Source organism: Psammomys obesus, unplaced genomic scaffold (genome assembly GCF_907164565.1).
Source record: "Psammomys obesus unplaced genomic scaffold, mPsaObe1.curated_primary_1811, whole genome shotgun sequence".
Classification (NCBI taxonomy): Eukaryota; Metazoa; Chordata; class Mammalia; order Rodentia; family Muridae; genus Psammomys; species Psammomys obesus.
This window is the reverse complement of record NW_026592890.1, coordinates 23937154-23962135: the sequence shown is the minus strand read 5'-3', so window position 1 is coordinate 23962135 and position 24982 is coordinate 23937154. Positions and strand designations below refer to the sequence as shown.

At 42.8% G+C, this 24982-nt stretch overlaps 1 protein-coding gene and 1 pseudogene across 1 annotated transcript in view; one reads left to right on the top strand and one right to left on the bottom strand.

The window, feature by feature from the left end:
- The window catches only part of Sesn1 (sestrin 1), an 86390-nt gene that overhangs the window by 27924 nt on the left and 33484 nt on the right, over window positions 1–24982 (top strand). The gene's annotated exons all lie outside the window — the stretch shown is intronic.
- LOC129683230 (zinc finger protein 410-like) lies at window positions 9153–9724 on the bottom strand (annotated as a pseudogene).

Below are 24982 nucleotides of genomic sequence, written 5' to 3'. Positions count from 1 at the left end.
GTTATTTTCTGTAAATTGTGTGTGTGTGTGTGTGTATATATAGTGATACATACAAAGTTACATGAATTTTGAGAAACTGAAATTTGATCTTCTCTCAAATACAGTGTAGTTGATATCATGGTATGTGTTATCTCCTAGAGCAGAAGGCTTCTACTCCCTCTAAACTTCCTGTCTCAGGTGCCCAGCCCTGACACTTTTTAAGGCCAAGAAACTTTTGAGAATGTTTAGCCTTTTAACACAGACTTTTGCTGAAGTTATTTTCTGTTCTTGTGTTTGCCAAGAGTTGTGACAACTTAAAAGCTACCACATGCGTGAGCTACCAGTTGCCTAGATTGTTTGATGATTTTGGACAAATGTGGATCAGGATTTCCTGTAATTTTTCTTCCTCTTCAAGGACTGCTTAGCCTCTATCTCTGAGCTATTGTATAGTTGGAAAAAAAACAACAACAAAGCAACAAAGCAAGCACTGAATTTAAGTTATCTTTACTTCTGTGCCAAGTGAAACTCTCCCTCTTTCACACGTGAACAGCTCTTGCTGTCTTGACATCTGGATTGTTTCAGTGCAGAGAGGGAATTCTGGGCTCTTAGGAGAGACTTTTCTGGGCTAAGCTCACATCTCTTCTCATTACAGCCTGCCCCTGCCTACTCTTGGCTGAAGCATTTTCCTAGGATCCATCCGATAAAGCAAATTATCCTCCAGAGAAACCTATATGGACCCAGAGCCTAGAATCCATTCCTGGATTATTTGTGTTGGGCAGGGGTAGGGTTGGGTACAGGAGATATACATGTGAATGATTTTTTAGTATAAGTCAAGCTGGGCAGTGGTGGCACACACCTCTAATGCCAGCACTTGGGAGGCAGAGGCAGGTGGACCTCTGTGAGTTCGAGGCCAGCCTGATCTGCAGAGTGAATTCCAGGACAGGCAGCACAGAGAAACCTTGTCTCAAAAAACAAAACAAAAACAAGAGTATGAGTCAAAGGAGTGTTGTGTTGAGTAGCCATTCTGTTAAAATAACTGAAATCAGTGTCTGAGTAAAGGGGCTCCTACTCCTCCCCACTGTTTAAACACTAGGGTGCCTGCAGGACAGCATGGGTTAAAAAATAAACATCTGTGCTCCAAAAGGTAAGAGAGGTAGCAACTTCTGAGAAGCAAGAGTGTTGAATAAAGAAGACTTTCTTTAGAAACTATAATTGGGACTTGGGAACAGTTGCGTATTTCAGTCAGGAATGTGTTTGCAAATATAAGAGGGAGGAACTCCAGCCTGTGCTCGAAGAGCAGAGCCGTTTTCCTCTGCAGGAAGGCTGAATTTAGGTGGATGCTGATGGCCATAGTGATGTCTTGCTGTCCTTAGGCTGCAGAGTGTCTGTTAGGATTTTCAAATTTCATTGTATCTACTATCTATTAATGAGTATCAAATTGCCCTCAGAGCATCAGTTTAGAGCAGCAGGCTTTCGTTTCTGGGTGTTGGGTGTGTCCAGGTGGCTTAGCTTAGGAGCTGTTGGCTCAGGGTGCTTCTTGACGTTGAAGGCAAGATTGCAACTGGGCCTAAAACCTCTGAAGGGTGGCCAAGCTGGAAATTTGCTCCCAAAATAGCTCACGTGAGTATTGGGAGAGGATTCCGTTCTTCACTGATAGATTCTCTCCAGTGTGCTCAACCAGGCCTCCCCCAAAGACACCTGCCTCAAAGAGATGTGTAAGGTGTACAGGGGAGAGAGGAGAGAAGAGCGAGAAGGAAGCTGCAGTGTCCTCTATAGCTTAATTTTAGAAGTAACATAGTTTTGTCGTATTCGATTGTTCATACAGTCTTGATACAATTTGGAACGGAACTACAGAAGGCTGTGGTATTAAGAGGCCAGAATCATTGGGAAACGTCCCAGATGTGTTCCAGGCAGTAAGGAGGCGGAGACGAAGGTTCCCATCTTCCCAGCCAGAAAGGTGTACCACGGCCTCTTAGAAGCTGTTGACAGTCAAGTATTTAATTATAGCATCTGTAGTGGGCACGGATGGGAGCTGGAAATGGACTTCCAGCATACTGTCTGTCCATCGCCTGCCACTAGCAGATCTTTGATGGCCTAAGTACTGTTGTTTTTCTTGCAGTGCTGAGGACAGAACTCAGGGCACTGTGCATTCCGGGCAAACATTCTGACCATGCTCCTGCCCTATGTTAAGATTACTTTTAATTTTCCTGTTGTCAGTATTAACCATTAGCTTGCTGAAGGGAGAGTTAACCTATAGAGCATGAATTAAAGGAGCCCTAAAATTTTTGTCTTTTCTTTTTTAGACAAGGTTTTGCTAAATAGTTTAATCTAGCCTTAAACCTGAGATCCTTGACTTATTTTTAAAATGCTGCAATTCCAGGCATGCACCACCATGCCCAGCTGAAGCTAGGTTTTTAAAATTTTCCTTGATTCCTCTAATCATTACAGAAAAGAAGTTCTCACTGGTGTTAAGTACTGGGAATATCTAGAGTTTACTAAGTTATGAAATATAGTTTGCTGTGAGGAAATTTTTGGTGTTTTTCTTCTCTGTATTTCTTTATCTGTTTGCATAAAATATTTGGCAGTAAAATTGTTCCCAGCAACAAAACTTAATTAAATGTCTGATTGTTAGTTTCAGTGGTCAAGTCCACACAACTTAGAATCACCTGGAAAGAGGGGCTCAATGAGGAATTGTCCAGGTCAGGCTGGCCTGTGGGCGTGCTCTAACTGGGGTCATTGAGAGGGGAGGACCCGCTCTGCACGTGGGCAGCAGCAGTTCTTGGGCTGGACAGTGAACTGTTTCAAGAGTCGAGGAAGGCAGCTGAGCAGTGTTTGTCCCCCAGTCCCCGGGTGCGAGAGTGGAGCTGCCTCTCCTTTCTGCTCTGACTTGCCCACGGATGGCCTGTAACATGGAACTGTAATCCACACGTTGCTTTTCGTCAGGGACTTTTACCACAGCAGCAGAGGGTGCGCCGACCACCTACTGTGTGCAGTTTGTGTAGAGCTTTAAAGAACATTTTGGCCAGATGTGGCATGCACCTTTAATGCTAGTACCACAGGCGGAGGTGCTGGGTCTCTGTGGGTTCGAGGCCAGCCTGCTCCACATAGTGAGTTCCAGGACAGCCAGGGCTATGCGGTGAGGCTCCGTCTCAATCAATCGGTATTTTTTTAAATAGAAAAACTTAACCTCTGCCAGCCATTGTTTCATTTTGTCGACATTTCCTTAGTAATGACTAGATTTTTAAAAAATCGTATTGTTCATCTGAAATGTGTATATTTTTCTCTTTTTAATTACATTTCTGAAAAAAATACCGTAAAATATGATCTGTGGAAGTAGAACGAAACTGAATTTAAACAGGAGGTCCAGGAATAGCCGAGCAAAACAGGGAGGAGATTAGATGCTCTAAGTCAACTGAGGGGCTGCAGGGAAAGACCAGAGTGTAGCTGGAAAAAGCGAGCGCCTCCCACTCTCAGGGAGAAGCAATCGGACCCTAGCATGAGCAGGAGTCTCACTTCGCCAATACGTCCCCTCAGAAACCAGGCCCTGCTCCTCTGGGTACCAGGGCAGAAATCTATTCTTGGAGCAAATGATGCCGTTTGAACATAGCACCCGCTCACAAATTTAGCTGCTTGTTTGTTTGAAACAGGGTTTCTCAGTGTAGATCTGGCTGTCCTGGAACTCATTTTGTAGACCAGGCTAGCCTCAAACTTTGAGATCCACCTGCCTCTGCCTCCTAGGTGGGGGTTAGAGATATGTGCCACCACTACCACCTGGCTGCTAATTTGACCTGAAACTAAGGAGGACCTTTTAAAGCATAATGACAGAGAAGAAAACTTCAACAGAAAACTCAGTTTGGATTGCATTAAAGTTAACTTCACAAAACTTCATAAAAATGAAGTACTGTAGGTGGAAAATGTATTGTTTAAGCAAGTTAATATCCTTAGTGAATTAAAACTCTGGCCAGCAAAATGGCCTAGCCTGTAAAAAAAAAAAAAAAAAAAAAAAAAAAAGGAAGGAGCTGTCAGTACACACCAGGCAGCCTGAGTGTGAGTCCCAGAACCCACGTGAAGGTGGAAGGAGAGCTTATCCCACAGAGTTGTTCACTGAGTTCACACATGCTCCGTGGCACTTCTTTCCCTAAGTATTTTCAGTAGTTACTGGACAGTAAGTTTTCATTTATCATTGGCCTAAACAATCAGCAGGAAATTCAGGTAACGATCACTTAGAATAGCAGCCTTGTCAAATCCACTCCCTAAATTAAAAGAAGAAGAAGAAGAAGAAGAAGAAGAAGAAGAAGAAGAAGAAGAAGAAGAAGAAGAAGAAGAAGAAGAAGAAGAAGAAGAAGAGAAAAGAAAAAAGAAAGAAAGAAAGAAAGAAAGAAAGAAAGAAAGAAAGAAAGAAAGAAGGAAAGAAAGAAAACCAATAACATTATTTAAATTAGAGCCAGGCATGGTAACACACTTCTATAATCCCAGGACTTCAGGAGAGGTGGGAACGATCAAGAATTCAAGGCCAGCCAAGGCTATATAGCAAGACTATCTTTAAAACAAAACCAACTAAAAATTAGGAAAAAAATAGTGAGGTAAAACTTGAGAGAAGAGATAATCTCAAGCTAAAGATGACTAGTGTTAAAATTATATAACATAAATTTAACTACTAATAATAAAATAGAGATGGAATTTTCTTGTCATAGTTGGTGGAATAAGAAATGTTTTAAAGCAGTGGCTACAAAAGCAACTCATAATGAAAGAACCCTACAGTTGTCAGACTTGATCGATTTTCCATTTTGTTATGAAAAGGCATGAATTTTCAGACTGAGGGATGCTAAGAACTGAAGCAGTTATACGTGGCACACCTATTATATGAATCATTCATCATAGAGTCCAGTTGCTTTAGAAAATACCGTATGGATAAAGTTTATTTTTATTGATGTAGTACTAATTAATAAAAATGTACCCAAATATATGTGCAGTACCAGATCCCAGATCCCAAAGGAAAACAAAACCTCTGCTAAATTTGTCCGCATTTGAGACTTTTAGAAAATATTAAAAGCACCATTTTATATTCCTGAGCCATCCATATTTATTAGTATCAATATGATAAAGAGTCCAGCAGATATTTTTAAAACTAAACAAATATTTTTCTGGTAGTCCTTGTCTCACTAAACCTAACCACTGTAGATTTTCTTCTTTTTAAATATCTGAATTTCAAATAAAAGCATAAATGAACTTTGTTCTTATCCATTTGCATGTAGAATTTCAGCATCCTCAGGATGATCCCGGGGCCTCTCCCTGGGCTAGCCTCGTCATTGATCTCCTGCCATGGTCTCCCTGGCGCTTTACTGGCTTCATTATTGTCTCCTCCCTAATTCTTTCTCATGCTTCTCAGTGTGTGTGGAGCACATCGTACGTCCACAAGTGCTGCATCAACGTCTGCATGCCTTTCACGTCTCAGCGTAAAAGTCAGGTGTGCAAGGAGCTGGAACACAGGCGTGTGACTTGGGACTGGCGTTTACCATCTGGGTCTCGAGCCGGGCTGACTATTTACTGGTAGACCATTCTTAGTTATTTTACTGCTCTCTGAGCTTCAGTCTGCTCATCTGTAACACAAAGAAAATTCTTGCTTGTCAGATATGTGATTACTAAGTGAGACTCTGAGACAAGCATGGAAAGGACCTAACTCAGGGCCTGGCTCATGCTGACAGTCAGTAAATAATAACTAGAACTATAGCCAACCTACTCCTTACCACAGTCCTCTGCTGCATGTGAGAACCTGTACACATCTGTATATGCACACAGGCAACTCCTGCTGTGGTGTAGCTTTAGGTCAGTTTGCGTTTGCACCTTCTATCAATGACCTATGACTATCTGTTCATATGGGATTTTAAGTTAGTTTATTGATTGGCTGATGTTTTCTTCGATGGAGTTAAAAGCAGTCTGGGATAACAAATGCCTGGTTCTGCTCAACATGTCTCAGTTCTTTTTTGAAAAGATTAGTTTTGTTTGTTTGTTTGTTTAATGTAGATGAGGTTTTTCCTATATGTATGTATTTCCACCACATGCATGCCTGGTGGCTGTGGAGGGCAGAAGAGGGCATTGGATTCCCTGAAACTGTAGTTCCAAGTGATGGTTAGCTGATGCAGGACCTCCACAAGGGTGCTCTTAACCCCCCAGCCGTCTCTCCAGCTCATGTCAACAGAGGGATTTTCCCTGTTAGGTCGGCAATAAGTATTTGTTGAGTAGATCAACGAGCAGAGGTGTGTTCTCGCTCCAAACTGTATTGGTGGTGACCGTGTTTCCAGTAGACAGTTAGCCTTTACACTCCAGCTTCAACATTGATGACTAGAGAATAATGTAGCATCAAAACTTTATATAAAATTTATGTCACTCAAGTATCTTCAGGGATTTTTGAATAGTTGAAGATAACATCATGAAAGTATTAAGAGTGGATGAGGGATGTATGCAGCTCAGCTGGTAGAGTGCCTGTACCTGGCACTCACAGAGCCTTGGCTCCAGTCCTTGTCACATCATAAAACCAAGCCTGGTAGTGCACATCTGTAACCTCAGCACTTCCACACCAGAGGGTCAAACGAGGGTTGGAAAGGCAAGGTCATCCTTGGCTTCGTAGTGAGGTTAAGGCCAGCCAAGGCTTCATAAAACCCTGCCTCAAACACCTCGAATAGTAAAATATTAAAGACTACCTTCATATTTAGTAACATTGAACTTAGAAAACAATTATATTTAAAAATAAAGGTTTGGTATACCACTTAAGGTGTTATTTAAGATCAATTTGGCAAAAGCATTCATTAAAAAACTGAGGGGCTGGGGAGTAGCATAGGCCATAAAGTGCCTGTGACGCAGCATAAGGACCCGAGCTTGGATTCTTCAGTGCCATGTGAAAAGCAAGGCTCATGGGCCTGGAGAGGTGGCTCAGGCAGCAGCATACCTGTCCCATGAGCATGAGGACCCGAGTTCAGGTTGGCAACCCCAGTGCTAGAGGGTGGAGGTAGACACATCCCTGTGGCCCACTGGTCTTCAGTCCCACCAGCTGTTGGGCCCTGGGTCCAGTGAGAGACCTGTTTCAAAAGATGAGGTGGAGCACAGGAAGCCACAGTGGAGGGCACGTGATGTCAACCTCTGACCTCCAAACACAGCATGCACAAGTGCACACAATCCTCCATGCACATACACACACTATGCACACGTGCATACTATACAGCAAAAAAATAAAAAGGCAGCTCCTCCAAAAGCCAGAAGTTGCCGATGTACTAGTACAAAGAGGTGGGCTCCTTGAGAGGTAGCGAGGCCAAGGCTGCCCCTTGGAAGAATGGCCTTTATAAGAGGCTTCTTCAAACATGTAGCTGGTTCTCCCTGCCCTTTTGTTGTGGGAGGACGTAAGGCTCTTATCCAAAGAAAAACAAAACAAAACAAAAACCTTGGTCTTTGATGCCCCCATCTTCTACTGTGAGAAATATTTTTCTGTTTTCCCTGTAAATTATACAGTCTTGGAAACTGGGCATCATAAAACAAGCAAGATCATTTTATCTTGTATTTAGTTACAGAAAAAAAAAAAAAAAAAGAAAAGAAAATCAGTAACTGTGATTCCTGCAATTCTACAGTCCTCTTTTTTTTTCTGGTGATGTTTTTTAATAAACTTTTATCATTTAAAAAATTTCTTGCAGATAAATAAAAATAAAACTACCGGATTCAAAGTCTCTGCATTTCAGTAAATGTCTACATAGAGTAGATTTGCAGGATGGAAGCTAGGGAGCTCACCTTAAACTTTATGCTTTCAGCATCAAATATATTTTAATCACCTATACACCAAACCAGCAAATCTATGAGAGACAGAACTGGAAAGTAATTGGTTTTTTACCCTCTTTCATAATGCATGTCCATTACCTACACTCACCCCTTCCTCAAGAACAAGAAAGGAGGAAAAGCTGGAGACAGAGCTGGAGCAGCTGATCGAAACAGTTGCTGAGACTCATAGCCACACATTGGGTGGAACACAGAGTCTTGTGGAAGAATGGGAGGAAGGATAGAAGGACTTGGGGGAACAGGATCTCCACAAGAAGACCAACAGAGGCACCTAGCCTGAGCACATCACAAGCCAAGGATCTTGTATGGACTGGACATAGGCTTCCAACACCTATGTACAAGACAGACAGCTTGGTCTTCATGTTGGTACCCTAGCAAGGGGAGCAGGAGCTGTCTCTGACAAGGACTCTCTCGAATGCTTTTCAATCACTTCCCCCTGGTGTGTGATTACTCTTCTCCACTGTAAGTTGCTACCTAGGTTCCAAACCAACATCAGACAGAGGTGTCATGTTTTGTTTCTTTTTGTCAGTCCTGGGGCTTAAACCCACAGCCTGGTACATGCTAGGCAAATGTTTTAACACTACCCGCTGTCCCAGACCAAGCAGTCTTGTTTTCTTCTTATGCTTGGTATTTAATTACTATGGTGTGACTTTCCTTCACTAGTAGGTAGAAAACCTGCTGTAGATGTGTGTAGAATTTCTCTTATCTCCTATATTCCTGTTTTTCCAAAAGTTTTTAAAAATAACTAATCCATGCTAAATTTGTTTATATACTTTTTCTGTATCAGTTCAAATGATATAATTATTAATATCATGTGGTTTTTTTTATTTATTCTGTTAATGTGATAGATTGCATTGATGAATTTTTAGATATCGAACCAAACTTACATAGGTCACTAATAAGTCATTGGATAGAATATTTGTTCTCTTTCTGAATTCTGTTTGTTAATATTCTTATAAGGACCATTATATGCATTTTTTCCCCTGGGTTATTTTGCTTGTTTTAAAGGAAAACTGAAACTCCAGATAATGTGCTTTTTAACTTATAAAAAAACAAATAAGCAAACCCCTCTCATAATATGTGTGTGTTTTTTTTTTGTTTTTTGTTGGTTTTGTTTTGTTTTTTAGTCCCATCAATAAATGACAAAAAATGACCAAATAGAGATGTATGGGATAAGATAGTACCTCATCCTGGGCCAAGGGGAGGTTCGAGTAATTGAATTTTTACAGCCCAGTGCCTGAGTCTTTTACTCAGGTTGCTAAAGGGAGAACACCAACATAACTGTCGTCGCTCCCTTCTTCTAAGCGACAAGGCATCTTGAAAACTCAACTTCCTGGTGAGGTTCTGTGGTTTTAAGCTTTAAGGTGCTACTTGAAGTGACCTGGCCACACAGATGTGTGGTCAGAACCTTCAGCTGTGCTCTTGAGCTTCTTTTTCACTGGAGGCAGGGCCAGGATCTTTGGGTAGCCTATTACCAGAACCAAGTGGACATTTTCTCCGTGGCCGCTGGGTTTTGCATTCCTTGCCAGCTGTGCCTGAGTAGCAGCAATCAAACTGTCATGGGCCAATTCCTGAGCCCAGAGGAGACAGGGGTTGCTCCCAACAGAGAGGAAGTCATCTTCTGAATCATTCTGTGCAAGCACCAAGTGCTCATCCAGACGCAGACCTGCTGTCTTGATAGGGCAAAGAATAAAAGAAGTGCTAGCACTTGGCTGTAGAGCTTGCAATAAGGTGGGCAACTCTGGAGTGGACAGGCGCTCTGGGGACTCCCAAACAGTCTCAGCCCTTGCCTCTTCTCAGTGGGCCCGTGTTCACCTGAGAGCTCCTCAGACCAGCTGAAGAAGGCATCTTCCTGAGGAGTTAGTAACTGACGACATTCTGCGGCTTCCATCACTGGAAGGAAGGGAAGGATAAGCAAGTACATCTTTACTGTCCGATTCTGCTAGCCCTTGTCCAGTGGCGTATAGGAGTTCTGAACAAACTAAACCAAGAGCTCCAGTTTTGATTCTAACTCATCTGATTCCACTAATTCAGCTTCTAAAATCCTGTAGCTGTTCGGAGACCAGGCTCAACTCAAATTCAGAGTCAATGCCGTGTTCCTGTTGTTCCCACAGCCTCTTAAGACACATAATGCTTTTCCTGAAACATGTTCTTTCTTCTTTAAGAAAATCATGGTGAACCCATCTGGACCTGAAGAGTTTCTATGAAAAAAATACTTAAAAAAAAATCACAAGTTTGGTTTTCTTAATATTTATGGAGCTGGTGCTGTTTGGTTCATGTCAACTTGACACCAGCTAGAGTCACCTGAGAAGAGGGCTCCTCAGTTTAGGAATTGTCTCTATCAGATTGGGCAGTGAGCGTGTCTGTAGGGCATTTGGTTAATGGTTGATGTGGAAGGGCAAAGTCCACTTATGGTGCCACCCCGGCCAGGTGGTCCGGGGAGAAATTTTCAGTGAGCCTGAGAGCTAGCCAATAAGCCACACTCCTCCATGGCCTCCGCAGGGCTTCCTGCCTCCAGGTTCTTGCCCTGACTTCCCTCATCGGTGGACTGTGATGAGGAAATGTTAACCAAATATACCCTTTCCTCCCCCAAATTGGTTTTCGTCAGAGCTTTATCGTAGCAACAGCGAAGCAGACTAACCACTACCGGTTATCTGTTTCTAAAGATGGTGATCTGGAGGCACCGAAAAGGAAGATGGCTGCCCCATGTGACAGAGCCACAGTCTCTGCCACTGCAGACTCCCCTCACTGGGGCCTCACAGGAGCACAGCAATGATCAGGCCCTTCACCCTGCTCCCCACCTATTCGCCCTCAGCTGTCAGGCACCAGCTAATGCTGCTCCCCAGCTCTTTTTGCTCCTGGGCAGCAAGGACCCAGGGACCCAGCTGGGAGTTGCATATACTCCATTCCTGACCCCAGCCTCAAGGGCCCTCCAAGATCCTCCCTAGGCACGTATTGGATTTGAATGCAGCCTTCCCCACAAACCCAAGCCCCATTTCCCGACCTGATTCTAGCAGGGGATGTTCAGGATGAATCCTGTTAGGAGGAGCTGGCCCTGCCTACTGCCTACTCATGGCAGATGGCACCTATTAATGTGAAATGAAACCACAAACAGCCACTGTTAGCGTTTTAGACATTTTCAAACAAAAAGCCCATGTGTTAAAGGCATGGCCCCCCAAGGGGTGCTGTTACCTGAGTCTGGGTGGGAATTGGCCCAGCTTGTCTTATGTTCAGACTTTGTGGCTTCCCCCACCCCTCAACCCTGCACACACACACTCACTCACATGCATGCTGTCTTTAGTCTATGGTCCTGTTCTGGTTTGTTGCTCGTAGTTATTCCTCAGGTTTTCTCTTCTTTGTCAGTCTTGCTAAACACTTCAAATCATATTTTCTTTGGAAGATCCAGCACTTGGTTCTACTGATTTTTCTCTTCTGGTTCTGTTTTCAAGTGTGATTGTTCCTTATTATTTTTTTCTTTTTCTTGTTGCTTACAGAGTAGAAATATGGATTTTTTTTCTTCTATTTTCTTTTATTTGGCCTATTATATAGCTATGAGTTTCTTCTGCTGTCACTGTGCTACACAGATGTAGCTGTATTTTCGTTTTTGTTCAGTCGTTGTGTTTTTACAGTTTCTTTTACTTCCTACTTTACCCACAACATTTATAAGTACAGTTTCTAGTTGCCAGATGAATCCAAGTTCCACTTTCCTGCTGTGTTATTTGTTTGGGGTTTGGCTTTGTACTGACAAGGCATAATTCTTTGATTTTAGTGCCTTTGGTTGTTCAGGGCTGGGGCACTTCACCTCCATGTCCTTTGCCCCTCTCTCAGGAGCATTTGAAATATTTCCTCTATTATTCTTTTAGGGCCACATCACACAGGGGCACCAATTCATTTTCCTCGAGTTATCAAATATGACTTAGGAAACACAAGAAGCAGAGAAAGACTTGCTGCTTTGCTTGCTCTGTTCCTTTCTCATCCCTGGTAGTCCACAGCTGCCTTTTTCACGCTTTCTTTTGTCTACAAATGTTGTTGTTACTTCTTCAAGTTCCTCTGCTGGTAAGAAGTTGTGTGTGGTGGCGGGGTTCCCTTAATCTAAGAATGCTTTGTATTATCCCTGTAGGATATTTCCATGACAAAATTATTTTCTTCAGAACTTAAAAAGCTATACAAGTTCCTTCTGTCTCCTGGGCATATGAGCTGGTGCCTACAAGTGATAATTTTTTTCACTGCTTTAAAGATTTTTTTTTTCATTTCTCAAAAGTGACAGATATGTCTTTGCGTTAGGTTTGTTATAATAACTTAGAATAAATTTGTGACTGATTTTACTATGTGTGGAAAGGATTGAGCTATTATTTCAGGTGTTTCTAGCCCTGGCATATCTCTCCTGGAATTTTGATGGCACTATTAGATGTTGTGATAGTGCCCTGGGCAGCTGCAGTGTTGCTCATCAGCTTTTGTTAGTTGTTGCTGCGGCGGCTGCTGTTTCTGCTTTGTTGCTCAGAAGGTTCTGCTGTTTTATCTTCTGATGTACTGACCCCTCTTCTGTTGCTGAGCGTGTCCATTTGCATCTTCCATGTCTCCACTAGGTCTTCATAATTCTGTTTCTTCCAAGTCTTTGGACATACTTCCTATCCTGTTTTCCTGATGACTGTTTCAAAACACATCCAACATCTCTGTTGTGTCTTTGCTGGCATATAAAATACATCTTGTGTGCCAGAAATCCTCCTAAATTTCCAGTGGCACTTAGCAAAAATCTAGAAATACTTATATGTTCATCTGTATTCAAAATTCACATAGTAATGTTCAGTTGACGCTGTACCTGTTGGCTATTCGTGTAGGAAACTCTGGATCGTACTTAAATGTTTTTGCTGTAGTTGGCCATCGCTCCAGCAGGAGAAGGGGTTGTTTCTTTGTTCTTGCCAGAAAACACAGAAGTTCTGGTTTCTAGTTTAGCCTTTGTGTGTCAGTGGAACCCTTTGGTACTTCTGGAGAAGGATGCAAGTTTCAGTTTCTGGTGGCCTCCAGGGATGCTTCCATGTCTAGAAGACACAGGAGTGCCTCTCTACTGTTCCCAAAACCTCACAGAGTGGGTGGGGGGGCTCATCCAGAGTTTAAAGTCCTGACTCTGCCTGGGCCTTGTGGTCACCACCACTCAGGCAGGGAGTGGGAGGCGTGGCCTTTGCTTCCAGGAGCTTGTGGAAGATCAGGCTTCATGTATGATGTCTCCACTAGTAATGGTGGGAGTGAGGATGGCCATTGCCCTACCAGGATGAAGTCCTAGCACCTGGCCGGGTTGGAAGCTCTTTATATTTCCTAGCATTAGGTAGAAATACCATTTTTCAGTGGTTCTTAGCACAGAGCTAGAAATACTTAAATATTCATCTGTATTCTAAGTTCATATGGTTAAGTATATCCCAAGAGGCTGGCATATAGGCTCTTAAGTACATAGGGACATTTTATGCTTGGAAAATTACCTACTGTAGTCATTAATTATATCTGCTTTTTCAAGTTTTCATTTCTCAGTGTTATCTTAGGATAATTTTAAAGAAGTTTAATATTTCCAGGATTCTGATTTAAGTAATCAATTCTGTAATAATCCATATATTATTAGATTCTGTACACTAGTACAACATTTGAAATCATTCACATATTGATGATGGATCCTATCATTCCCACAACCTCAGGAATTTTAACATTGTTCTGGAAACTTCTGCCCTTCATCACTTAAATCTTTCCTTGTGCTTAATAGCTATTATTCATAGCACAAGTCTTTATATAAGTGGGTTTGGCAGCTTTGCTGAGATCTTGGAGAAGAGAAATAGTAAAGAATTATGTGCCCTCAGTTTACAGTGATGTACATTCTACAAACTGAGAGTATGCTATTTAAAAATTTCTGTCAGAGTGCCACATAGGTGGCTAATGATGCATTTGTTTTCACGATGTTAAAATAAAATTGAGGAAGTGATACCAATGGCTCCTGCTTTAATTTAATCACTGCAGCAGAATTCCTAATGCAATTTGCTAGAGTTGCTGAAGAATCCTAAATGTTTACATTAAAAGTAACACTGGAAAACTAAAATGATAATTCATAACAATTTCCCCATATTTATAACTAAGCTGACAGAGAAACAAAAAGCCCCAATGTTACAAGCTTTCCATCGTCCCCAACCTTCACTCTCATACTTTCATTCATTAACTAAAAAAAAAAAAAAAAAAAATTATTGAAACGTAACAAGCTAAATTCTTAATAATTGTTATCAGTGCTTCCATTTGAAGACCAGTGGATCCAGTATTTCTAACCCATGTTCTCTTGCTGTAAAAATAATACTTGTGTCAATAGGCCATGTATTTTTACTTAGCCACTTCCCTAGTCTGGGTTCCAGAGTGAACTCAATTGTCCAGGGTCTGGCACTGTTCTCCTTTTCACATTCGCATGAGCTCCCGGAGTCTGTGGCCGTGACACAACCCCCTCAACTGTGCTTTCAAACCTTGCATTCATCCTTGCTTCCTTTTCAGATTGGAAGCCACAGTAATTCACTGGACTAACATCTTCTGCATGAACAAAACTCTACTTAAGAAGGAAGAAAACCAACAAGGTGTTTGGAAAAAAAAAAGTTAATGTATGTCCAAAAAAAGGCCAAACCATCCTCCTAATTGAAACTTTGTTCATTCATGAAAATATTTTTTTCTTATTTTGAGTAACTCATTTTATTTACCATTTGGGTTGACAAGCTTAGATTCTGCAAATATAAGTCATCTTTATGTCATTTAATGAGTTAGTATTTTTAACACTAGTTATAGAACTGTGACCCCTTGACATGCATTGGCTATGGTTATCAGGACAAAAAGCCCAATCCTTCCTGGCCTTGCTCACAAGGCATCTCTTTGGTCCTCCAATTTCATATTCTTCTCTTCAGTTGCTTTAAATTAAGCTCTGTTTTGAACTGAAAATAATATAGTGATGGGACCTGGACATTAATATGACTTTCTACAAAACTAAAGGAGAATTGTCAGTTATTTGGCATGTCAGATTTTCTGCAGGCCAACAACTTATACACACATGTAAAGTAGGCACCTTTTATCTTTGCTTATGTTCTCTCCCGACCTCTGTGTCCTCCCTCATTGCTTTGTAGTACTGAGCCTATTACTTTCCTGCTCTGAACCTGCTTGTAGAGAGGGCTCGTTCCTACAGTAGACACATCACTCAGATGTTACACAGGCAAATGTTTGTTCTTGCTTAGCAAAAACTTTCGAATGTGGGCCTTAAAATATTTTGGTATGATTCTGTCCTGAATCCCACCAAAGGAAAAATCTGCCCCTAGACCTTTTGGTCTGAGTTTCTCCTTTCCCCCCAGCGTGAACAGCTCATTGTGCTTTTATGTTTTTGTTTTTGTTGTTTTTATTGGTTTGGTTTTGGTTTTGGTTCAGTTTGGTTTTGGTTTTGTGTTTTTTAAGACAGGGTTTCATGTAGCCCTGGCCATCCTGGAACTTGTTTTATAAAACAGGCTGGCCTCCAACTCACAGAGATCCACCTGCCTCTGCCTTCTAAGGCCTGGGATTGAAGGCATGGCCTCCACCGCCCAGCTCATTGTGCTTTTTGGTAGAAGTTTCTAAAGAAAGCCAATGACTCTAGCCAGTGCTGCGGCAAAGTCATCTGTCCCAGTGGGACCTCACAAAAGATCTGCCTTGAGTTTACTAACAAGTGGTGTGTCCATCTCTGGGTACCCAGTTTTTAAGGTAATTGTGTGTATATGTGTGTGTGTGTGTGTGTGTGTGTGTGTGTGTGGGTCTTTCAGGCTTACCTCTCATTTCAATTCATTGTGTAGGACAATGGTTGTTTTAATCTGTTTCACATTGCTGTATCAAAATACCCAAGACTGGATTAATAATTTGAAGAAGTTTATTTAAGGTCAGGTGTATATCTCTAATACTCCCCAACATTGCTAAACAAATAAATTTATTTAGCTTGCTGTTCTGGTGACTAGAATCTAAACAGAATGGAGCAGTGTCCTGGCTGAGGAGAAGACATGCAGAAGCTGCCAAGGCATGGCATAGTCTCATCATAATGACTTTCTCCCTTGTTCACTAACAGGAGACCTGATTCACACCCACAGAACAGTTCTGATGCACTTCTGAAGGTGGAGCCCATGACCTAACCACTTCTATTGGGCCCCACCTCTCAGAGGTTCCAGCTGCCACTCAGGGGACCAATCTCCCAGCAGTCAACTTTGGAAGCCGAGCCACACCCAGACCATAGCACTGTGTTTCTCTTTACAAGACATTTGCTTTTTTTAACAGAGATAGAAATAATCTGCTTATGAACTATAGACTTTCTTGAGCCCCAAGTGAGTATGTAAAGGAAAGAAGAATACATACTATTTATCCTTGATTCCTGAGGAGGGATTTGGGTGATGAGTGTATGTGTGCATGTGTGTGTGTGGGGGGGGGGGGGGGTTCAATTGGTTTTTTTTGTTCGTTTGTTTGTTTTATTTATTTTACATCCTGACTGCAGTTTCCCCTCCTCTCTCTCCCACCCTTATCAACTCCTCCTCCACTTCTCTTCAGAAAAGGGCAGACCTCAATGGATATCAACCAGCCATGGCTTATCAACTTGCTGTAAGACCAGGCACTTCCTCTTCTATTGAGGCTAGACGAGCAGTAGGGGGAAGGGTCCCACAGGCAGGCAGCAGTGTCAGAGACAGCTCCTGCTCCCACTGTTAGGAGTCTCACAAGAAGACCAAGTTACACAATTGTGACATGTGTAGAGGGCCTGGGTCAGGCCCTTGCAGGCTCCCTGGTTGGTGGGTCAGTCTGTGAGCCCCTGTGAGCTCAGGTTAGTTGATGTTGTGGGTTTTCTTGTATCCTTGAACCTACACGTCCCTCCACGTCTCCCATGGAATTCCTCAAGCTCTGCCTAATGTTTGGCTGTGGGTCTCTGCATCTGTTTCCATCAGTTGCTAGGTGAAGCCTTTCAGATGACAACTGGGTAGTTGCCAATCTATGAGTATAGCAGAATATCATTAGAAATCATTTCATTGACACTTTTTTTTTTTTTTGCCATTCATGTTTGGGTCTATCGTGGGTCTCTGGGCTAGCCAGCCTTTGGCTTCTGGCCCTCCCAGCAGTGTCGGGAGTGGGCTTCCTCTCATGGCATGGCTCTCAAGTTGTACACTCCCACAATTTCTGTCCCACCTTTATCCCAGCACACCTGTTTTACTTGTTTTTTAAATAATATAGCAATTCAGAAGTCATATTTTTTAAAGTGGTTATTTAATGACCCAATTCTGATATCAGCCCTCATTTTGTACAAGGCTGTCCAAATCTGTAATATATATATATATATTCCCTATATAATAAATATATTGGTATTACATTTATATCTTTAACCTGTTTCTCTATTTTTTTTATCCATAGAACAAAAGTATCTGTACTAAGGTAGATACTCCAAACTCCTACTTTCAGTCACTTTATTTATTAAATATTTAAGCTCTGAAATTCTGTGATTATTTACATAGAAATGAACTGGATGTAGAATGTAATTGCATTGTTTAATCCAAAGGGATTTTTAACGCCATGGAGTATTTCAAAGACACCCCATGAGTTAAGGTTGCCTGAACTAAGGCAAAGATGCTGAGTGGTAGAGGTTTACAGCTTCCAGAGCCTAATGATATTTTCTAGGCATACCTTGTTGTATGTGCCATAAATCCAATTTGAAAGGCTTGGGGGGGGGGGGCAAGATTTGTTTTTTAGAACCTGGCTGGACAATATTTCAACTAAAATGTGGTTTAAAAAGTACTTTTAAAGTAGGAAAACATAAAACAGGTGTCACAGTCTTAAGTTGCATGGCTCATAAATGAAGTGAACTGTTTTTCTGGATTTATGGCCCATGAGGAGACAATGGTTGTGATTTGGGATTGCAGCATAGAATGTGAGAGTGGCCCCCGTAGGCTCATAGATTTGAAGGCTTGGTCACTAGGGAGTGGCACTGTTTGAAAGGAGGAGGAGGTGTGTCCTTGTTGGAGGGAATGTGTCACTGGGTGTGGGCTTTAAGTTTCAAATGCCAAACCGAGGCCAGACAGTCTCTCTCTGCCTGTGGATCCGGATGTAAAACCCTCAGCTACTTCTCCAGCACCATGTCTGTCTGCAGGCTGCCATGCTACCCCCATGGTGATAATGACTAAACCCCTGAAACTGTTAGCCAGCCCCCAGTCAAATGCTTTATTCTATAAGAATTGATGCGGTCACGGTGTCTCTTCACAGCAACAGAACCCTGACTAAGACAGAATGGTTTTCTGCCCTTTCTGTATTGTATGAGGAACACAAGTGGAATTGCATTGTGGGAAATGTTATGGACAGGGGGCCTGTGGGAAAAGGCAAAGAAGAGTCAGTAAGTTTGTTGATTCAGGTGCTGAACCAAGGCCAAAGAAAGCCTCCGCATACTCGGTCAACAGGGATGGGCAGTGTGGCTTTTTCTGGATTGTGGTTGTCTTCCTTCATCATAATTATCTCAAGAGCATTTTTATTAAGTTAGAGCACTGTAAGTGAACGGACAATAATGATAGAGAAAGGCTGAGAGGAATTGCTCAACAGGAACAGCAGCAAGCAGCCCTCAGCTGAGCCCTGGCAGCACAGCCCCGTGTTCAGCTTCAGCAGGGTTCAGCTTCAGCAGGGTTGCCTGAACGTTCACACAGGGCGGCTTGGGAAGAGCCAAAACCACAGCTGCAGGGGAAACTGCATACTGTCATCCTGCTAGGAACGCTTGTCACAGCCAGACTAGTTCTGTAGAATTTAATGCATTCACTTTTCCTCAAACCTAAGGGAACACAAAACCAAAACCCTGGCCCGGATCCTGCGGAGCCACTCGTCTGCCGCAGTGCCGTCTTCATCACAGACCATGAAACGCACATCTCCCAAAGTTTACAGTCTGAAGTTAAAATGCATATGTTACTTCTCCCTTGGAACTGATTTCTCATTGGCAATATGTAAAGCCACCCCAAAGCAACAGAAGATGATTTGAACTGCCTGAAGTTGCCAAAATGCAGAGCTGGTAGCAAGAAACCTGATGCATAGATTCTGTTTTAGCAGTTTCTTTCCTTTCTGTTTGTGTAGGGACAGGTGTGAGGGTGTGGCATGTACTCAGGTGCGCACGCTCAGAGACAAGAGGAGGATATCAGTGTCCTTCTCTGTCACTCCCGCCTGTCCCTCATGATAGAGTCTCTCATTGTCATGGAGCTAGGGCCAGCAAGCCCCAGCAATCCTTCTGTCAACCCCCTCCTCAACACTGAGTAGGAATCTAGGGACTTTCTCTAGGTGCTGAGGATTTGAACCCAGGCCCTCAGGCTTGTATGTCAAGAAGTCTTAGCAGTCTAACAGTGCTTCTGTGAAAAAAAAAAAAAAAAGCTCAGCATTTGAAATAAGTTTTTACTTATTCTTTGAGAATCTCACACACATGTACAATATATTTTGATCAAATCTACCCCCTGCCTCTTCCTCTTCACTCCCTCCTATAGTTCCAGTAAGGTTCTGTTTCTTCCCATTCTGCAGAATCTCCAGTGAGAGCTCGTGGAAGGTAGACATCTGTGTGAGGCCTGTGTTGGGGGAGTAGTGGACAGTCTTTGGGAGCTTCTGAAGGCCTTCCTGGCCACACTGCAGAGGACCTGACAGTGACGGTGGCAGTGGTTATGCTCTAGAGCTGCGGCTCTCAACCTGTGGCTTGTGACACCTTTGGGGGTCAGACGACCCTTTCACAGGAGTCACCATCACATATTTACATTACAGTAGCCAAATTACAGTTAGGAAGTACCAATGAAATGATTTTACGGTTGGGGTCATCACAACACGAGGACCTGTATTAAAGGGTCACAGCTTTGGGAAGGTTAAGAACCGCTTCTCTAAAGGTTCTGATTTGTTTGTTTGTTTGTTTGTTTCTTCCTTCCTTTCTTGCTTCCTTCCTTTCTCTCTCTCTTTTTTTTTTTCCTGGTCTGTCCTTTGCTCAGGAGTCACATCTCTGCCTTTGTCCCCATAGGTCCCCTCCACACCTTACTGAGTCCTAAGGTTCTTCCTGCCACCCCATATGTGAGCTTTCTTCCATTCTTTTATGTGTAGCCCCTTATTTGATTCTATAGAAAAATTCTATAGAAAATTATAGAATTTCCTATAGAAAAATACAGGTGTATGAGGAACAGAGCAAAATTCAGCCGGCCTTAAAGGAACGCCTGCTGAGGTGCTCTGAAGTCAGGATATTTTTAAATTATTATTTTTTAAAGTTTGATTTATTTATTGTGATTTATTTATTTTATTTTATTTTATGTGTACTGGTGTTTTACTTGCATGTATGTCTGTGAAAGTGTCAGAACCCATGGAATTGAAACTATAGGCAGTTGTGAGCTGCCATGTGGGTGCTGGGAATTGAACCTGGGTCTTCAGGAAAAGCAGCCAGTGCTCTTAACCACAGAACCATCTGTCCAACCCCTTAAATTATTATTTTATTTAATTGAAATATATCATTTTTTCTGTCTTTCCCCTCCCATGCCCTGCCCTATTCCCTCTGAAATTTATGGCCTCTTTTTCAGTATTAATGTTATGTATATATGTTTTTAGGGTTACTTGTTATTGGATAGTCACTCAGGGGTCTCACCTTTGGGAAGACTAATCATCCCTCCCTCAGCAGTTCTTAATTGCTTGTAGCTCTTCGTCTGTGAGTAGGGCCATAGCAGATGAAGCATATCCCCCTGGTATGTCAGCTGGTGCTGTCATTATTCAGGTCCTGTTTAAGCAGCTATGTTGGTAAGAGTGTATGGTGAGCTTCTCTGTCATATCTAGAGGACACAGTCTTGCTGCTCTGGCTCTTATAAACTTTCACAGCCTCAGAGAGGCAGAGGCAGGTGGATCACTGTGAGTTCAAGGACAGCCTGGTCCCTAAAGCAAGTCCACGACAAACAAAGCTACACGGGGGGTGGTGGGGTTGGCGGTGGTGAAGATATGTATTTGTATGTATATGTGTGTCTGTGTGTGTTAGATATGTGTGCATATGTGCATGTGGGTTCACTTACCCTTCTGTACCCTTCTGAAAGTTAGACATCAGCTGTCTCTTCTCTACCAAGCATGGAGCTTCCGAGTTTACTAGACTGCCTGGATCCTGAGCCCCAGGATCTTCTCGCCTCCAATCTCCCACACTGGGGTTACAGGCCCGCACTCCCACAGGTAAAGGTCCGTGACCACCAGTGAGTCACTGTATGCCTTATGTAATCCTGTGGCTCTCGTTGGATTGCCTCTCCCCACTGCGTGGGTGGAGACTTTAAGATTGGATTCATCCTTGGAACCTGGGTTGCTCAGGTCAACTGCTAACACACTGAGCCAGTGTACTTTATAAATGATTAACAGCAAAGTCCATCTGTGTGCCATTTTATTGCTCTGCGAAAGCACAATGGGATATGAGAGGCAATATTAAATGAATGCTTGTTCTTAGTTTATCACAAATTATTTTTTTCTCATGTAGATGGCAACCTGACAGTGTGAAGGTGCCAACATCCTGGCCCTGTTGTATAGTAACTGGCTTGTCTTTAGCAGATTGCCACACTGTGTTCTTAGGACTACCCTGTGGAGTCCACCTCAGTTTACAGATGACAAACGTCTAAGGTACAGTGAGGTAGAACAGTGCCCTGAGGTCAGAGCCCAGATTTCATGTGTCGTTCTGATACCCTCTGCTTCATTATGCTGCTTTCAGCTCTGAAGATAAGTTCATATCATGGTCCAAACTGCTGGATTTATCTGCAAGTGAGTAGTCACAATGAAAATTACCTTATTTGTAAGCATCTCTTCCAAAGCTGCCTCGAACACTGCCACCTCTGTATTTGATTCAGTTTTCAAGTAGACAGAAGCAAAACATTTTGGAAAAGTAAATTTTCTTCTGATTGGTAATTAATTTTAAAAGATTTATTTTTTTTATTAATGTGTGTGTATCTGAATGAATTTATGTGCACCACATGTATGCAGGCATGGAAACTGAGGCAATCCTCCCATCTGCTTACCGTTCTATTTTAACTTGCTTGCCTGTGTCATCTGTCTTCCTTGGGGAAAGTTAGCACTTTAAGGCCGTGTTCAGCATGGTGTGCTGAGGGATCCAGGGTTAGAGAGACAGGCTCCTTCCCTCCTTCTTTCCAGGAGCTCCCAGGCTTGCAAGAAGTCTGGCTACATGAAAGGAATCACAGTGTTAAGAGCTAAATGCTCAGTGGGTGAACTCAAGAAAGATCCAACTAACTAATGAAAGGAGGAGCAGGGGTCTCCAAGACTGTCTACTGACTTCAGGCTGAAATTGAGCAGTGAACAGGGTTTCAGTGAAAAGACTTGAAGTCACATGGGAAGAGCCTGTACACAAATCTAGAAAAGGGAAAACATAACATATGCAGGCAAGTACCAGTCCACAGCTGGACTGAAGCTTTGTGGGATGGAGATGAGGCTGAGGGGTGGGGGGAGGTAGTTAGGGGTAGTTAGGGTCGTGCTCTCCCTTAGATGCATACTCATCTCTTTTGCTCTTAGCTCACCGTGGACAGCTCTGCTTCATCATTGCCACCTGTCATAACTAATTTCTTTGGCTAGTTTTCTAAGCACCCTAGAACTGACTTTGGTTTCCACTGTACCCACGTCAGCCAAGGTGGTCTCCTTCCTGCCTCTTGAGTTCACCTGGCATGTCTCTCCTCTCTGTCTTTCCTCTCTGAGCTCTGTCTTTTACTCCTTCATTTACACATCACCTAGTGTTTTCCTCCAATTGCTTCTGTGCTTGTGGTGGTCACCTGAATTGTGCACTCCCTAGGAACAGGCCCTGGAGCTCCATTTTAAACTTGGTGTTGGAAAGGTAAAACACAGGGCCCAAAATCAGAACAAACCTGCCTTTGACTTGTACCTCTGCCATGATCTTCAAGAGTTATATGTGAATAATCTCTGTCTCACAAGGCTGTTAGGAGAAATTGTGCAGGGCACCCTGTGAAATTAACTTGTGGATCATGACACTAATCCCCATTTGCTTTTTGATCCATAGCTCCTATGTAGAACTGTGTCCATTAATGTGAATTGTTATGGGTCCTCCAAGTCCTTAACATCTTGGGATTCGGACATACTATTCCTTTGTGACACATTTCTCATAAAGCCAGCTCTTGTGTGTGTGTTTAGTCTTCTCCTTTCTCATCTGTTGAGAGGAAAGCATCCTGAGCAGTTGGAGCAGAGCCTTTGGAGACCCTTTCAGAGGCCTTGACGCTGGCCCACTGGAGGCTTCTCCCCCCCCTGGGGTACTCCGCGTGCAGAGAGAAGAGTGGATCGCTAGTAATGTGAGCCGTGATTCAGTGCTCTGGGCATAGAGCCGTGGCCAGGCCTTTGTGGGCACTGACAACCCTACAGCACTTGTCCATTTCTCCCAGAACGCATTCTTCTTTTTCTTGTCATACCTCTCCTTATGCCAGAGTCGTGGGAGAGAAGACCTTGGCAATGGCTTTCTTGTCAGGCTCTGAGGGTTTCAGAGCTGGGGTCTTATCTTGCTCATGATATTGCAGGACTGGAGACTAGAAAATCAGAGATAATGAGCATAGAAATGAGAGACTTGAGTATTAGGAAAGGGTATGGCCATGTTAAAAGCCTGTTGTATTTTTACCTCTCACTTGTAGGTGAGGGGCGCTTAACATTTTAAAGGTTGTTGGGTACCTAAGACAAGCTTTGTACCAGTGAGCTGTTTCTCCAGCCCTTGATTACCCTACTAGTAAGAATGTACATTCTCTGTCAGATTGACTAGATCTGAGAACCTCACTGAAAGCACAAAGTGGCTCAGCAAAGCGCTCGTTAGTTGGATTATATTGCCTGCTTAGTTTTTTGCCAGCCTGACACAAACTCAGGTAGTCAGTTAAACGGGAAGCTCAGCTGAGAAAATGCCTCCATCCAGTCTGCTGGTAGGCAGACTGTAGAGCATTTTTGTGATTAATTATTGATGTGGGAGGCCGACATGGTGCTGGAGAGGTAGGTGAGGTTCCACATCTTGATCCGCAGGCAGCAGGAGGCTGCCCACTACGCCTAACACTTCCTCCAACAAGGCCACACCTCCCAATATAGCCACTCCCGATGGGCCGAGCATTCACACACGGGAGTGTGTGGGCACCAGGCCCATTCAAACCACCAGAACCTGTTTTTAACCTCAGCAGTGAGATAGTGGTACTGTTGGGAATGCTTAAGAGTATTTTTCCTGACTCTTCCCTCATTAGTTGACTGTCCTTTCTTTCTTCTGCCATCAGAGGAGACTATATGCTTCCTTCTAAATTACTGTGTGCTTAGAAACTGGATAAGCAAGCTTATTAGAGTGTTCTTTTTTTCTTTCTTTTTTTCTTTTTTGCTGTGTGTGTGTGTGCACGTGTGTGTGTGTGTGTGTGTGTGTGTGTGTGTGTGTGTGTCTACTTGTGTTTGGGTAGCCAGAGGCTGACAGTGGGTGTGTTCTCCATCTGTCTATATATTTAGGCAGGCTCTCTCATGAACCCAGTGCTTGCCAGTTGGGCTAGTCTAGCTAGCCAGCTCATCCCGGGATCCCTGTGTCTGCCTCATAAGTGCAGGAATCACAGACAGGCCACCACACCGACTTGGCATTTATGTGGGTGCTGGGATCCCCACTCTAGTCCTGCTGTGTGCATGACAAGCGCTTTGCCCACTGAGCCATCTTCCCTGCCCCTTGTTAAAGTCTCTGTCAAGTAAAAGTGGATTGTCTCCCAGAGAGGTAGAGCAAAGGTTTTTCATCTGAGTACAATATGTTTACTCTTGCATGTATATCCTCTAACATTTATGTTGTTATTTTTAACTTATTTGTTAGATTCTCTCTAAGATTGTTTATAAAAAGGAGTTAGAGGACAGTGAAATTCTATGTCTATAGCAACAGGTAATTTCTCACAGTACTATCTTCAAAAGTGCAGGCAATCATATCAAGTGGTGTATATATGTGAGTGTGAGTGCTTTTGTATACACACTTGTGCTCACTAGATTAATTCTACCAAAAACTCACTCTGAATTCTCTCATTGTTTGAATAGACACTGCCATGCTTAGAGACTGTAGTATTTTCTCGTACTTTAAATCTGTAAAATAACTTTAATAATTATTTGTTAATTTAAATCTTCATCCCTGTTTTCGTCTGATAAAGTGTTACATTTTGTTCAT